Below are 15,879 nucleotides of genomic sequence, written 5' to 3'. Positions count from 1 at the left end.
AACAATGAATGCATCAACCAGATAATAAAAGAATAAATAAAAATGTACATGGAAACAAGTGCGAATGAAAACAACTGTCCAAAACTTTTCGGGTACAGGAAAAGCAGTTATAAGAGAGAAGTTTATAGCAGCACAGACCTATCTCAAGAGACAATAAAAATCTCAAATAAACAACCTAACTTTACATCTAAAGGAATTAGAAAAAGAAAAATGAAAAAAACCCAGAAAGTAGCAGAAGGAAGGAAATAATAAAGATTAGAGAAGAAATAAATGACATAGAAAATAAAAGAACAATAGAACAGATTAATGAAACCAGGAGCTTGTTCTTTGAAAAGATCAACAAAATTGATAAACCTCTCCCGGACTCATCAAACAGGCAGACAAACAAGGAGAAAGGACTCAAATAAAATAAAAAATGAAAGAGGAGAGGAGAGATACCAATCAACATTACAGAAATAAAAACAAATTTAAGAGAATATTATGAAATACTGTATGCCAAAAAAATCAAACAATCTAGAAGAAACAGATAAATGCCTAGAAACTTATCAAATCTGAAGAAGGAAACAATAGAAAACTTGAACAGACAGAATACCCACAAGGAGATTTCATCAGTAATCAAAAAACCCCCAATTAACAATAGTCCAGAGCCAGATGGCTTCATAGGAGAATTTCACCATTTAAAGAAGATATCTATTCTCCTCAAAATATTACCAAAGAAAAAAAAAAAGGAAAACTTCAAATTTCATTCCATAAGGCCAGTATAATCCTGATACCAAAATCAAATAAAGACACCAGAAAAAAACAGAGAAGGAGAGTGAAAGATACAAGTTTGCAATTGTGGAAAGAATAAGTAATGGGAATAAAAGGTACAGTGTAAGGAATATAGTCAATGATCATTTTTTAATATTTCTTTAAAATTTAAGTTAGTTAACATTTACTGCATTATTACTTTCAGGTTTAGAATTTAGTGATTTATCAGTTGCATATAACTCCCAGTGCTCATTACCTCAAGTACCTTCCTTAATGCCCGTCACACAATTGCCCCAACAACCGTCCACATGCCATTCAGCAGCCTTGTTTGTATCCTATAGTTAAGACTCTTAGGCTTTGACTCCTTCTCTGTTTTTATTGTTTTATTTATTTCATTTCAGTATTTTATTTTATTTTCTCCTCCCCTTTCCCTATCTTCATCACTTCTGTTTCTGAAATTCAACATGAGTGATGGCTGAGTAATATTCCATTGTATACATAAAGGACATCCACTTAATTCCATTCATCTGTTAAGGGACATATGGGCTCTTTCCATAGTTTAGCTATTATGGACTTTGCTGCCATAAACATTGGAGTGCATGTGCCCTTTTGAATCACTACTTTTTTATGTTTTGGATAAATACATAGTAATACAATTGCTGGGTCATAGAGTAGTTCTATTTTTACTTTTTTAAGGAAACTTCATACTCCTTTCCAGAGTGACTGCACCAGTTTCCATTTCCACCAACATTGTAAGAGGTTTTCCTTTTCTCTGCATCCTCACCAAAATCTGTTCTTTTTATTTTAGCCTTTCTGGCTGGTGTGATGTGATATCTCATTTGGCTTTGATTTGTATTTCCCTGATGATGAGTGCTGTTGAACTTTTTTTTCATGTAACTGTTAGCCATGTGTTTTTCTTCTTTGGAGAAATGTCTATTTGTGTCCTCTGCCCATTTGTGACTGGGTTTTTTGTTTGTTGGGTGTTGAGTTTGATGAAATTTTTAATAGATTTTGGATACTAGCCCTTAATCTGATACATCATTTATTATTATCTTCCTCAATTCTGTAGGTTGCTTTTTAGTTTTGTGGATTGTTTCCTTTGCTGTATGAAACTTTTTTATCCTAATGATCCTAATAGCTCATTTTTAATTTTGTTTTATTTTTTATTTTATTTTATTTTATTTTTTTTAATTTTGTTTCCCTTTCTTTTGGAGATGTGTCTAGAAAGAACTTGCTGCTTTCAAGGTCAAAGAGTTTGCTGTGTTCTCTAGGATTTTGATGGATTTCTGTATTATGCTTAGGTCTTTCATCCATTTTGAATTTATTTTTTGTGTATGGTATAAGAAATTGTTCCAATTTCATTCTTATGCATGTGGCTGTCCTGTTTTCCCACCAGCATCTGTTGAAGAGATTGTCCTTTTTCCATGGGATATTCTTGCCTGCTTTGTTGAAGCTTCGCTGACCATAGAGTTATGGGTCCATTTCCAAAATTCTGTTCTGTTCCATTGATCAACGTGTTTGTTTTTGGGCTAGTACCATACTGCCTTGATGATTATAGCTTTGTAATATAACTTGATGTCTGGAATAGTGATTCCTTCAGATCTAGTTTTCTTTTTAAACATTCCTTTGGCTATTCAGGCTCTTTTCTGTTTTCATACAAATTTGAGAATTATTTGTTCCAGTTCTGTGAAAAAAGCTGGTGTTATTTTAATAGGGATTGCATTGAATGTGCTGATTTCTTTGGGTACCATAGACATTTTTACAATATTTGAGATACTATGGAATCTGGAAACAAACTGAGGGTTTTAGAAGGGAAGAGGTTGGATGGATGGGTGAACCTGGTGATAGGTATTAAGGAGGGCATGGATTGCTTGGGGCACTGAGTGGTATAGGCAAGCACTGAATCATGGAACACTACATCAAAAACAAATGATGTACTGTATGGTGACTAACATGACATTTTTTTTAAAGTTAAAAGGAAAAAAACAAAAAACAATATTTGTTCTTCCAATCCATGAACATGGAATGTTTTTCCATCTTTTGTGTCTACCTCAATTTCTTTCATAATTGTTCTATAGTGTTCAGGATACAGATCTTTCATCCCTTTGGTTAGGTTTATTCCTAGGTATCTTATGGATTTGGGTTCAAACGTAAATGGGATTGATTCCTTGATTTCCCATTTTGCTGCTTCATTGTTAGAGTATATAAATGGAACAGACTTCTGTGTATTGATTTTATATCTTGCAACTTTGCAGAATTCCTTTTTCAGTTCTAGTAGTTTTTTGGTGGAGTCTTTTTAGAATATCATGTCATTTGTGAAGACTGAAAGCTTGCCTTTTCTTTCCCAGTTTGGATGCCCTTCCTTCCTTCCTTCCATTCTTTCCTTTCTTTTTAAGATTTTATTTATTTATGTGACAAAGAGAGAGAGATCACAAGTAAGCAGAGAGTCAGGTAGAGAGAGAAGGAGAAGTAGGCTCCCTGCCAAGCAGAGAGCCTGATGCAGGGCTCAATCTCAGAACTCTGGGATCACGACCTAAGCCTTAGGCGGAGGCTTAACCCACTGAGCCACCCAGGTGCCCCTGGAATGCCCTTTCTTTCTTTTTGTTGTCTGACTGCAGAGGCTAGGATTTCCAGTACTATGTTGAACAACAGTGGTAAGAATAGACATCCCTGTTGTGTTCCTGACCTTAGGGGAAAGCTCCCAGTTTTTCCGAATTGAGAATGATATTACCTGTAGGTCTTTCGTATATGGCCTTTTTGATTTTGAGGTATGTTCCCTCTAGCCCTACTTTCTTGAGGGTTTTTTTCAAGAAAGGATGTTATATTTTGTCAAATACTTTTTCAACATCTATTGAGAGTATCGTATTGTTCTTATCCTTCCGTTCTTTTTTTTCTTCTTTCTTTTTCTTTTTTTTCTTTTTTTTTTTTTTTGGTGCAAAATGGTGGTTTATTAAAGCACGGAGACAGGACCCGTGGGCAGGAAGCTGCTGCACCGGGTTGTGAGAGATGGCAGGTTCTGCACCCTGCAGTTGGGGGAAGGTGAGGGGGAAGGATTTTTAATGGAGTTTCTTTTATTAATGTGGTGTATCACACTGATTGATATGTTGATGTTGAACCACCCCTGCAGCTCAGGAATAAATCCTATTTGACGGTGATGAATAATCCTTTTAATGGTCATTTGGTTCTAATTAGCTAGTATCTTCTTGAGAATTTTTATATCTGTGTTCATCAGGGATATTGGTCTGTAATTTTCCTTTTGTGCATGTGTGTGTGGAGGACACTGTGTGGTTTTGGGATCAAGGTAATGCTGGCCTTGTCAAAGGAGTTTGGAAGGTTTCCTTTTTTGGGGGGGGGGACAGTTGCAAAAGAATGGCATAATTCTTCTTTAAATGTTTGATAGAATTCCCCTGGGAAGCCATCTAGCCATGGATTCTTCTTAGTTTAGAGATTTTTGTTTAGTGATTCAATTTCTTTCCTGGTTAGAGGTCTGTTCAGATTTCCTACTTCTTCCTGTTTAAGCTTTGGTAATTTATATATTTCTAGGAATTTTTCATTTGTTCCATATTGCCTAATTTATTGGTATACAATTGCACACAGTATTCACTTATAATTGTTTGGGTTTCTTTGGTGTTGGTTGTGATTTCTCCTTTCTCATTCATGATTTTATTTTTGGGGGTCCTTTCACTTTTCTTTTTGACAAGTTTGGCTAGGAGTTTATCAATCTGGTTAATTCTTTCAAAGAACCAACTCTTAGTTTCATTGATCTGTTCTGCTTTTTATTTAAAAAATTCTATATTATTGATTTCTTTTTTTTAAATTTATTTTTTATTTTCAGCATAACAGTATTCATTATTTTTGGACCAAACCCAGTGCTCCATGCAATCCGTGCCCTCTATAATACCCACCACCTGGTACCCCGACTTCCCACCCCCCGCCCCTTCAAAACCCTCAGATTGTTTTTCAGAGCCCATAGTCTCTCATGATTCACCTCCCCTTCCAATTTACCCCAACTCCCTTCTCCTCTCTAACTCCCCATGTCCTCCATGCTATTTGTTATGCTCCACAAATAAGTGAAACCATATGATAATTGACTCTCTCTGCTTGACTTATTTCACTCAGCATAATCTCTTCCAGTCCAGTCCACGTTGCTACAAAAGTTGGGTATTCATCCTTTCTGATGGAGGCATAATACTCCATAGCATATATGGACCACATCTTCCTTATCCATTCGTCCGTTGAAGGGCATCTTGGTTCTTTCCACAGTTTGGCGACCGTGGCCATTGCTGCTATAAACATTGAGGTACAGATGGCCTTTCTTTTCACTACATCTGTATCTTTGGGGTAAATACCCAGGAGTTCAATTGCAGGATCATAGGGAAGTTCTATTTTTAATTTCTTGAGGAATCTCCACACTGTTCTCGAAGAGGCAGCACCAACTTGCATTCCCACCAAGAGTGAAAGAGGGTTCCCCTTTCTCCACATCCTCTCCAACTCATGTTGTTTCTTGTCTTGCTAATTTTGGCCATTCTAACTGGTGTAAGGTGATATCTCAATGTGGTTTTAATTTGAATCTCCCTGAAGGCTAATGATGCTGAACATTTTTTCATGTGTCTGATAGCCATTTGTATGTCTTCATTGGAGAAGTGTCTGTCCATATCTTCTGCCCATTTTTTGATATGATTGTCTGTTTTGTGTGTGTTGAGTTTGAGGAGTTCATTATAGATCCTGGATATCAAACTTTTGTCTGTACTGTCATTTGCAAATATATTCTCCCATTTTGTGGGTTGCCTCTTTGTTTTCTTGACTGTGCAGAAGCTTTTGATTTTGATGAAGTCCCAAAAGTTCATCTTTGCTTTTATTTCCTTTGCCTTTGGAGACATATCTTGAAAGAAGTTGCTGTGGCTGATATCGAAGAGATTACTGCCTATGTTCTCCTCTAGGATTCTGATGGATTCCTGTCTCAAGGTGAGGTCTTTTATCCATTTTGAGTTTATCTTTGTGTACAGTGTAAGAGAATGGTCGAGTTTCATTCTTCTGCAGATAGCTGTCCAGTTTTCTCCAGCACCATTTATTGAAGAGACTGTCTTTTTTCCACTGTATATTTTTTCCTGTTTTGTCGAAGATTATTTGACCATAGAATTGAGGGTCCATATCTGGGCTCTCTACTGTGTTCCACTGGTCTATGTGTCTGTTTTTATGCCAGTACCATGCTGTCTTGGTGATCACAGCTTTGTAGTAAAGCTTGAAATCAGGTAACATGATGCCCCCAGCTTTATTTTTGTTTTTCAACATTTCCTTAGCGATTTGGGGTCTCTTCTGATTCCATACAAATTTTAGGATTATTTGCTCCAGCTCTTTGAAGAATACCGGTGGAATTTTGATCGGAATGGCATTAAAAGTATAGATTGCTCTAGGCAGTATAGACATTTTAACAATGTTTATTCTTCCGATCCAAGAGCATGGAATGGTATTCCATCTTTTTGTGTCTTCTTCAATTTCTTTCATGAGTGTTCTGTAGTTCCTCGAGTACAGATCATTTACCTCTTTGGTTAACCTGAACTTTTTGATACATACACCTGTGTTTTCCTTTTGCATTCTATTTTTTAAATTTCTTTATTTATAATTTTAGTTTAGTTTAGTCTAGTTTATTCCTTTTTTAAATTTTTGTTGTCTAATATTCTTATAGTGTTAAACTTCAAGGTAATCCCCTTTCCCCAATCAACACACCCCTATAGGTAAAGCAATTCCTAATCCCCCCTTATCTTAGGAAAGTTGAGTCCTTTAACAAATATATCAAGATACATCCAGGAAGAATCAAAACAACCTTCCTCACCCACACTGAGAATTTACAACCACTCTCCCATCTTTATCTTCCACCCGTATTTCTGTGTTCTTGTGTTTGTCCTGATAGTATATAAATCTTACACTCGGGGTTCTTTTTGACGAGGTTCTTCCTTTATTTGCATATATATATATGCAAATATATATATATTTTTCTCTTGTCATATACTTTTATCAGTCTTTTTGTTTGTCTGTGTCTGTTTGTATACTTCATAAATCTTACCTTGGGGCCCATTTGGGCTAAACATTCTCTTTTATCTCACCTTTCTTTCCGGTCTCTCTCCCTCTCTCTTTTTTTCTTTTCCTTTTCTTTTTCCTCTCATTTGGGTGGGGAACCCTGATTGCTCAGAAACATTCCAGGGTGCACCTTGACTGCACCACAGTCGATAAACCCAGCTACACGCGTTCAGCCATCTCTCACCAAAATGACTAGGAGGTGGAATGCCCAACAGAAGAAAAATACAGAGGATGGACCTTCTGCAACAGAGCTAATGGCTATCAACATAGACAATATGTCAGAAAGAGAATTCAGGCTAACAATTATCCAAGCAATAGCTAGGTTGGAGAAAGCCATGGGTGACCAAACGGAATTGATTAGGGCTGAACTGAAAACGACCAGAGATCATGTTTTCAATATTAGGGAACAGCTGAGAGCTACCAGGGATGAGCTTCACAATGGTCTCAATGAGTTCCAATCTAATCTAAATTCTCTCAACGCTAGAGTAACTGAAACAGAAGATAGAATTAGTGATCTGGAGCACAAGCAGATAGAGAGAAAGGATCAGGAGGAAACCTGGAACAAACATCTTAGAAGCCATGAAAACAGAATCAGGGAAATAAATGATGCCACGAAACTTTCCAACGTCAGAATTATTGGAATCCCTGAAGGGGAGGAGAAAGAAAGAAGTCTGTAAGACATAGTGGAACAAGTTCTTCATGAAAAATTTCCAAATCTCGTGAATGGAGCCAGCATTCATGTACTAGAGGCCGAAAGGTTTCCCCCCAAGATTACAGATTCTGAAAAGTCCTCGAGACACCTAATAGTAAGAATGAAGAATTATAATTGTAAGCAGAACTTCTTGAAAGCAACTAGGACAAAGAATCCTTACGTACAGAGGAAAGCCCATCAGAATAACATCAGACCTGTCCACAGAGACCTGGCAAGCCAGAAAGGTCTGGAAAGATATATTCAGGGCACTTAATGAGAAGAACATGCAGCCAAGAATACTTTATCCAGCAAGACTGACATTCAAAATGGATGGAGAGATAAAGAGCTTCCAGGACCGGCAAGGCTTAAAAGACTATACAACCACCAAGCCAATACTGCAGGAAATATTAAGGGGGCTACTTTAAAGGAGGAAAAAGCCCAAGAATAGCATTGAAGAGAAATATAGAGACAATCTACAGAAAGAAACACTTCAAAGGTAACACGATGTCAATAAAAACGTATCTATCAATAATCACCCTCAATGTGAATGGCCTAAATGCACCCATAAAACGACACAGGGTTGCAGATTGGATAAAACGACAGGACCCATCCATATGTTGTCTATAAGAGACCCATTGTGAATCTAAGGATACACCCAGACTGAAAGTGAAGGGATGGAGAAGCATCTTTCATGCCAATGGGACTCAAAAGAAGGCTGGGGTAGCGATTCTCCTATCAGACAAATTAGACTTTAAACTAAAGACTGTAGTCAGAAATACAGAAGGACACTACATCATTCTTAAAGGGACTATCCACCAAGATTATCTAACAATTGTAAATATCTATGCCCCCAATATGGGAGCAGCCAATTACATAAGAAAACTGTTAATCAAGATAAAAAGTCATATTGATATAAATACACTAATCGTAGGAGATCTTAACACACCTCTCTCAGAAATAGACAGATCATCGAAGCAGAAAATCAATAAAGAAACAAGAGCATTGAATGACACATTGGACCAGATGGACCTCATAGATATATACAGAACATTCCACCCTAAAACAACAGAATACTCATTCTTCTCAAGTGCAAATGGAACATTCTCCAGAATATACCACAAACTGGGTCACAAATCAGGACTCAACCAATACCAAAAGACTGAGATGATTCCCTGCATATTCTTAGATCACAATGCTTTGAAACTGGAGCTCAATCACAAGGAAAAGTTCAGAAGGAACTCAAACACTTGGAAGCTAAAGACCACCTTGCTTAAGAATGCTTGGATCAACCAGGAGATCAAAGAAGAACTGAAACAATTCATGGAAACCAATGAGAATGAACACACTTCAGTCCAAAACCTATGGGATACAGCAAAGGCTGTCCTAAGGGGGAAATACATAGCCATATAAGCCTCCCTCAAAAAAATTGAAAAATCCAGAATACACCAGCTGTCTCTACATCTTAAAGAACTGGAGAATCAACAAAAAATCAAACCAACTCCACACATAAGAAGGGAAATCATCAAGATTAGAGCTGAGATCAATGAGGTAGAAACCAGAGATACAGTAGAACAGATCAATGAAAATAGAAGCTGGTTTTTTGAAAGAATCAATAAGATCAATAAACCATTGGTCACACTAATCCAAAAGAAAAGAGAGAAAGCCCAAATTCATAAAATTATGAATGAAAAGGGAGAGATCACAACGAACACCAAAGAAGTAGAAACAATCATCAGAAGTTATTATCAACAGTTATATGCCAATAAGCTAAGCAACCTAGATGAAATGGATGCATTCCTGGAAAACTATAAACTCCCAAAATTGAACCAGGAAGGAATCGACAACCTGAATAGACCGATATCTAGTAACGAGATTGAAGCGGTGATCAAAAACCTCCCAAAAAACAAGAGCCCAGGATCTGATGGATTCCCTGGGGAATTCTACCAAACTTTCAAAGAAGAAATAACACCTATTCTCCTGAAGCTGTTTCAAAAAATTGAAGCAGAAGGAAAACTTCCAGACTCTTTCTATGAAGCCAATATTACCCTGATCTCCAAACCAGGCAAAGACCCTACCAGAAAGCAGAATTTCAGACCAATATCACTGATGAATATGGATGCCAGGATTCTAAACAAGATCCTAACAAACAGGATCCAACAGCACATAAAAAAGATTATCCATCATGACCAGGTGGGATTCATCCCTGGGCTACAAGGATGGTTCGACATTCGCAAATCAATCAATGCGATAGAACGAATTAATAAGAGAAGAGGGAAGAACCACATGGTCCTCTCAATTGATGCAGAAAAAGCATTTGACAAAATCCAGCATCCATGACTGATTAAAACCCTTCAAAGTATAGGGATGAGGCGAACATTCCTGAACTTCATAAAATCTATCTATGAAAGACCCACAGCAAATATCATCCTCAATGGGAAAAAGCTTGCAGCCTTCCTGTTGAGATCAGGAACAGGACAAGGATGCCCACTCTCACCACTCTTGTTCAACATAGTATTAGATGTCCTAGCAACAGCCATCAGACATCAAAGAGATATAAAAGGTATCCAAATTGGCAAGGAAGAAGTCAAACTGTCTCTCTTTGCGGATGACATGATTCTTTATATGGAAAACACAAAAGACTCCACCACCAAACTACTAGAACTAATACAGCAATTCAGTAACGTGGCAGGATTCAAAGTCAATGTACAGAAATCAGTGGCTTTCTTACACACTAACAATGAAAATACAGAAAGGGAAATTAGAGAATCAATTCCATTTACTATAGCACCAAGAACCATAAGATGCCTGGGGATAAACCTAACCAAAGAGGTAAAGGAACTGTACTCGAGGAACTACAGAACACTCATGAAAGAAATTGAAAAAGACACCAAAGGACGGAAGACCATTCCATGCTCTTGGTTCAGAAGAATAAACATCATTAAAATGTCTATACTGCCTAGTGCAATCTATACCTTTAATACCATTCTGATCAAAATTCCACCGGTATTTTTCAAAGAGCTGGAGCAAATAATCCTAAAATTTGTATGGAATCAGAAGAGACCCCGAATCACTAAGGAAATGTTGAAAAACAAAAATAAAACTGGGAGCATCACATTACCTGATTTCAAGCTTTACTACAAAGCTGTGATCACCACGACAGCATGGTACTGGCATAGAAACAGACACATAGACCAGTGGAATAGAGGAGGGAACCCAGATATGGACTCTCAAATCTATGGTCAAATAATCTTCGACAAAATAGGAAAAAATATACAGTGGAAAAAAGACAGTCTCTTCAATAAATGGTGCTGGGAAAACTGGACAGCTATCTGCAGAAGAATGAAACTCAACCATTCTCTTACACCGTACACAAAGATAAACTCAAAATGGATAAAAGACCCCAACATGTGACAGGAATCCATCAGAATCCTAGAGGAGAACATAGGCAGTAACCTCTTCGTTATCAGCCACAGCAACTTCTTTCAAGATAGCTCTTCAAAGGCAAAGGAAACAAATGCATCCCAATATTTCTGAATTTTGTTTTCATTTTCAACTGTTTCCATGTATTTTTTAAAAATCATTCTTTAACTTCCTGGTCAATCCATTCATTCTTTAGTAGCATGCTCTTTAACATCCATGTATTTGAGGTCTTTCCAAATTGTCTCTTGTGATTGTGTTCAAGTTTTAAAGCATTGTGGTCTGAAAATATGCATAGTATAATTTTGATCTTTTTGTACCAGTTGAGATATGATTTGTAACCCAGTATGTGATCTATGTGAAGAATATTCCATGTTCACTGGAGAAGAATGTGTATTATTTTGCTTTAGGATAAAATGCTTTGAATGTATCTGTTGAGGCCATCTGGTCCAGTGTGTCATTCAAAGCTCTTGTTTTCTTGATATTTTACTTAGATGATCTTTCCATTGTTGTGAAGGGGGTGTTGAAATCCCCTACCATTATTGTATTATTATCAATGTGTTTTTAATTTTGTTATTAATTGGTTTATATAATTGGAAGCTCCCAAGTTAGGGCATAAATATTTATAATTGTTAGATCTTCTTGTCAGACAGACTCCTTTATTATGATACAGTGTCTTTTTCATCTCTTATTATAGTATTTTTAAAATCTATGTTGTATGATATGAGGATGGTTACTCCAGCTTTTTTTTATTATGTTGTGTTAATTATCATACAGTACATCATTAGTTTTTGATGTAGTGTTCCATGATTCATTGTTTTTGTATAACACCCAGTACTCCAGCTTTCTCTTTTTAATGATTTTATTTATTTATCTCGCAGAGAAAGAGAGACCACAAGGAGGGAGAGTGGGAGAGGGAGACACAGCGTTCCCGCTGAGCAGGGAGCCTGATGCAGGGCTCAATCCCAGGATCCTGGGATCATGACCTGAGTCAAAGGGAGATGTCCAAACTGACTGAGCCAGCCAGGCACCCTCCAGATTCTTTTTCTGGATGGTCATTAGCATGATCAACAGTTCTCCACCACCTCACTTTCAATCTGGAGGTATCTTTGGGTCTAAAATGAGTCTCTTGTAGATAGCACGCTGATGGTCTTCCTTTCTCTATCCAATCTGATATCCTGTATTTTTTTTATTGGGGCATTCAGTCCATTTACATTCAGAGTAATTATTGAAAGATATGAATTTAGTGCCTTTGTATTACTGGTAATGTCACTGTCCTTATAGATTGTCTCTGTTCCTTTCTAGTCTTTGTTACTCTTGGTCTATCTTTCCCATTCAAAGTGACCCCTTTAATATTTCTTGCACAGCTTGTTTAGTCTCCTAAAGTCCTTTAGTTTTCATTTGTCTTCTAAACTCTTTATCTCTCCTTCTATCCTAAATGACAGCTTTGCTAGAGAAAGTATTCTTGGGGGCACCTGGGCGGCTCAGTGTGTTGAAGCTTCTGCCTTCAGCTCGGGTCGTGATCCCAGGTCCTGGGATCAAGCCCCACTTTGGGCTCTCTGCTTGACAGGGAGCCTGCTTCCCCCTCTCTCTCTGCCTACCTCTCTGCCTACTTGTGATCTCTGTCTGTCAAATAAATAAATAAAATCCTAAAAAAAAAAACCCACATACTATTAAAAAAAAGAGAAAGTATTCTTGGATGTATATTTTTCCCATTTAGTATATTGAATAGATCATGCCACTCTTTTCTGACCTGGTGGGTCTCTGTGGACAGGTCTGCTGCTAATCTTACATGACTGCCCTTGCAGGTTAAGTATCTTTTCCCCATAGTTGCTTTCAGAATTCTCTATCTTGGTATTTTGCAAGTTTCACTGGGATATGCCATATCATTTACCTGGTTTTTTTTTTGTTTTGTTTTTTGTTTTTTAGGAGAGTTCTCTGTGCCTCTTGTACTTAAATCTATGTTTCCTTCCCCAGGTTGGGGAAGTTCTCAGCTATAATTTATTCAAATAAGCCTTCTTCCCCTTTTACCTGCTCTTCTTTTTCTGGGACTCCTATGATAGACTATTTTTTTAAAGATTTTATTTATTCGTTTGACACAGAGAGAGAGAGAGAGATCACAAGTAGGCAGAGCAGCAGGCAGAGAGAGAGGGGGAAGCAGGCTCCCTGCTAATCAGAGAGCCCGATGCGGGGCTCGATCCCAGGATCCTGAGACCATGACCTGAGCTGAAGGCAGAGACTTAACCCACTGAGCCACCCAGGTGCCCCTAGACTATTTTGTTTTATGTAATCAATGAATTTCCCCTAAGTCTACCTTCATGATCCAAGGGTTTTCTTTCCCTATTCTTTTCAGCTTCATTGTTTTCTATAATTTTGTCTTCTATATCACCTATTCTTTCTTCTGCTTCTTCAGTCTTCATTGTGCCTATATTCAGTCTCTTTGTATCTCAATTATAGCATTTTTTAATTTCATCCTGACTAATTTTTAGGTTTTTTATCTGTACAGTGAATGTTTCTTTGGTGTCCTCTATGTTTTTCTTTCAATTACAGCTATTAGTCTTATGACTATTGACCTAAATTCTTGTCCATATATATTGTTTATATCTGTTTCAGCATATCCATGGCAGTGATATCTTCCTACCCTTTCTTTTGGGGAACATTCCTTCATCTTGTCATTTTGGCTGTTTCTATCTTTTGCATATTATGAAAGAATCTTATGTTTCTTGCACTTCAGAGTAATGTTATATTTCAAAAAATGTCATATACTGTCCAGGGCCCTGCACTTCAGGAAATGTTTCTGGTGTATGCTGTGTGTACTCTGGCTGTTGCATTTTGGCTGCTCTCTTCCACAGTTTTCTGCAGAGTTCCTCCTCACTTGTGGTGGGGAGTCCTTGGTTCTTTAATCTAGGTGTGTTTGATTTGTTTGTTGAAAAAAGCCTGGGAGAAAAAGGAAAGAAAGAAAAAGAGAAAAAAGAAATCCCCCCAACAAAAAAAAAAGAAGAAAAGGAAAAGAAACAAAGGAAATGAAATAATAAAAAAACTATAAACCTGATTCCAGAGGGGGTGGGAAAAAAATAAGAAAAAAAATAGTCTTATCCTATTTCCATCAGAATTGAAGGGGACACTCTGAAGCACTGTATTATCAGTAGATTTGGTACATGAGGCATGCTGCCTTTATTGCACTTCTGGGGTACAGGCTTACTGTGTTAGCTCAGAGTCAAACTTGCCCCAGGAGAAAAAAAAAGAATTTGCCAAGCACAGGGGAACAGGGTTTGCTGCATGAAGCTCCCACCTCCACTGGGGGAGGCTGTGCTGCTCTCTGAAGTAAGACTGTTGGTAGTGAGGGTAAAATGGTTCAGCCCCACTCTCTCATCCCTGCACAGGGGAATCTCACACTCCCTGCTGTTGAGGAAGCCCTCAGGAAAAGCCAGGTCCCTCAGCATGCCCAGCACTGAGCTCTCCTGTGTTTTATTTCTGGCATGTGGCTGAGATTCAAAACTCCAAATCTCCTGCGTTTTATCTTTGGTGTGTGGCTGGGATTCAAAACGCCAAGTGTTAAAGGTGCCAGCACTTCTTGGATCCATTCCCTCCTCTGGATTAGAACCTTGGTGTGCTCTGACTAGTGCCCGTTGTCCCCTCAAAAAGAAGTTTCCCACCTGTCCGGTGCACAGAATCTATGGTAATTCACCTGAAAAGGCAGCAAACAGGGTACCCATTCTCTGAGCATGCCTTTGTCCCCTGCTGATGAAAGGTCATTTGCTGGCACGTGCAGGGTCTTTTGTCCTTGGAGAAGCAATATACTGTCTTCCAAATGTACTCCAGGAAGGAGAGCTATCTCTCCCAGTACAACCCAGTATATCTCTATACCACTTTGTGTGCACTCCCGGGCCAGGGCCCTCCTTCTTTCCAGGAGTGCACACTACAGCTTCACATTGCTGAAAGTTGTACACTTCCAAAATTTCAGAGCTTGAGCTCCACTCACTGCAAACAACCGGCACCACTCAGTTCCACTGACTCTCCAGTCTGTGGCCAAAGATGGTTTCTTCTTGTGGAAACCTGACACCATCTTTCTAACCCCCCATCCCTTTCTCCATTTTCTCTCCCTGAGGAAAGGGTCCCCTCCCCTCCACAGCACAGCAGCTTTTCTCTCCCCCAATTCACTTCCACCCACCTTGCACCTGTCATGCTGTTGCCCTCCAACCATGGAGATACTTCAATCCTCAGACTGATTTCCTGGGTGTTCCAAGTGATTTGACCTCAATACAGCTGTGTTCCAGGGCTGAGGAAAACCCAGGGTCCCCCTACTTTTCCGCCATCTTAACTCCTCTGAAGTCTATTCAATGACATTGTAATAGCACTCTATGGTGAGAGAGGGTAGTTCTACTTGTGGTGAGCATAGAATAATGTATAAACTTGTTGAATCATTATGCTGTACACCTGAAACTAATGTAATGTTATGTATCAACTATACTCAATTAAAAATTTTTAAAAATGTAACTGGTCTAAATAGATTAATTATAAGACATAAATTGCTAAAATAGATAAAAACACATGGCCAACATGTTCTTAGGAAACATAATTGTTGTCTATAAGCAACCTATTATAAATATAAAAACACATATACATTGAAAGTATAAGGATGCAGAAAGTTATATCATATAAATACTAACCAAAGGAAAGCTAGAATTGTTATATTAATTTCAGACAAACAGGTTTCAGAGAAAGGACAGTTATCAGGGACAAAAAAGGCAATACATAATAATATAGGGGTCCGATCTCCAAGAAGACACTAACAATTCTTACTGTGTATATGCCTAATAGCAAAGAGTCCAAATGCATAAGATGAAAACTGACAGAACTACAAGAAAATAAAATGTTAAATCCATTACTGTTTTTGGAGACTTCAACATTTTTATAACAGAAATAGATCCAGAAGGAAGAAA

The sequence above is a fragment of the Neovison vison genome, chromosome X (assembly GCF_020171115.1).
Source record: "Neovison vison isolate M4711 chromosome X, ASM_NN_V1, whole genome shotgun sequence".
Classification (NCBI taxonomy): domain Eukaryota; kingdom Metazoa; phylum Chordata; class Mammalia; order Carnivora; family Mustelidae; genus Neogale; species Neogale vison.
Note: the sequence above shows the minus strand (reverse complement) of the source record.